The following is a 2,213-nucleotide window of genomic DNA, read 5'->3' on the forward strand; positions in this document are numbered from 1 at the left end:
TCTCTGGGGAGCCCACGTGCCCTGTAGCAAAAACCTCTCCAAAAAAAAAAAACAAAAGATAAGCTTCGTTTACACTAACTATATCTAGTGTGACTTAAAATACAAATATGCTACTCAAAATCTAAAAATAAAAGAACTACTCGGATATAATCTAGATAGAATAAGGAACTTTTTACCCCAGTAGAATAATACATATTTACAATCTCCTGAAGCTATGTCATTTAAAGACTATCTTCTCAACATACTCTTCCTACAACAATTAAACATAACCTGAAGACAACACAAATATTGCTTATTTCAGAGCACAAATCTAGCAAGGATTATAAAATCGTCTAAGGAGACCAACAATTTTAAGGCTTTTTTAAATTTTTTTTTTCATCTCTCTATAAAAAGCACTGCTCCAGCCGAGATGGGACACAAAGCATTCAAGAAACGTACTTAAAATCAGTACCTATTAGTTTCATTTGGAAAAAAAAAAAAGCAAAACAAAAAAAAACAGCACTTATTCCATTTCTGACTGTGAAAGTAACGTATGTTCTCTGGAGAAAAAGCCACACTGACTTTCTGAGAGGAAGGCACGGCGACAAGGTTCAAATCCATTTACAAAGGAATGGCCTGGCCTAGAAGTCCAATGTTAGGTTTCCCATCTCAGTTCCCTCCAAGACATGCACACTCGGCATAAAGCTCTCCTACTGAAAACACCAAGCACCCTGGGACCACCAGACGGTGTAATGGCTATGTCACTGGACTCCCATGTACTCAACTGAGGTTCAAGTCCCGGAACTGGTGACTTCAAACTCATGCCAGGTGCATGTGCGTGTGTGCCCCAAACCCCAAGAGGAAAATGGAGGGGAAGGGATTGCACCATGGCCATACTTCCAGGGGTGATTTCTCACTTTCTTTCTTTCCATCTCTCTCTGTCTTGCCAGTGAGCGCATAGGCCCTATAGCAAAAATCTCTCTCAAAAGACAAAAAATGAAAACATGGCGTAACCCTTGCCATCCTCTAACCGTATTTCAAAGGGGAATGTGGAGGTTGGATAAATGTGCTATTGAGTTTTTGATGATCCATTTAAAAATGTCACTCTTTTTTTAAGAAAAGAATTATTTCTTTTATTTATCATCATTGTTATTTTTTCATTTGACTAGAGAGAGACACAGAGAGAAAAAGCAAGCAAGCTGCCAGGTTCAGGACTTGAACCATGGTCAGCCCTGTGGGAGTCCAGTGCCTTTAACCACCATACCACCTGCCGGCCCCACTTAGGTATTATTTTTCACTCCACACCCTAAAAGCCCACCTTTGTACAGGAATGACAATAAGGCATTGGAAAATTTTAGCTTACTCATCCAGCTCTCTGCACAGAGGCTATTATATATTTTTGTAATTATCACTATAGTATGACCAGAAAAATTAGGACTTCAATTATTTGGAAAAAGAATGTTGACCAAATAGAAGTGTGGATAGGATGAAAATCATTTATTCTCAGACCTCAGAAATACACATTTTGGGGCCAGCAGGTGACGTGGTGGTTAAGGCACTGGACTCCCACATGGCCAACCACGGTTCAAGTCCTGGACCTGGTTGCTTGCTTTCTCTCTCTCTCTCTCTCTCTCCGGTAAAATTTTTAAAATAATATAATAGTAATAATGATATAATTAAATCATTCTTTTTTAAAAAAAGATACACCTAGAAAACTATATACTTACACTATTATATACCTGTATCTATCAAAAAAATTATATTTTGCCACTTTCACAAACCATATTCATTTCCATTAAGATCTCAAAAAGTGTTCAAATTAAGGATATGCACCTAGGTATAAGATCTGGAAATATTTACTATTTCCTTCAAAAGATGTAATGCCTTGTCTATAAAAATGATATACCTCGGGGCCAGCAGGTGTCAGGGTGGTTAAGGCACTGGGTCTGAGTCTTGGACCGAGTAGCTTAGAAAATCACACCAGGCGCATGTCCCTGTGTGCCCAAAATCCCGAGAGGAGAATGGAGGGGATAGTGGTGTGGTCATCCTTTGTGAGGGGTGACTTCTTACCTTCTCCCTCTGTCTCTGATGAGTGCCCATGCCCTATGACAAAACTCTAAAAAGTAAAAAATAAAATTCTATATGTAGATCCCTAATTGAGACATGATTTTTTTTTAGAGATTTTTGCTATAGGGTGTGTGCGCTCGCCAGACAGACAGAGAGAGACAGAAAGC

Source organism: Tupaia chinensis, unplaced genomic scaffold (assembly GCF_000334495.1).
Source record: "Tupaia chinensis unplaced genomic scaffold, TupChi_1.0 Scaffold139871_1, whole genome shotgun sequence".
Classification (NCBI taxonomy): domain Eukaryota; kingdom Metazoa; phylum Chordata; class Mammalia; order Scandentia; family Tupaiidae; genus Tupaia; species Tupaia belangeri.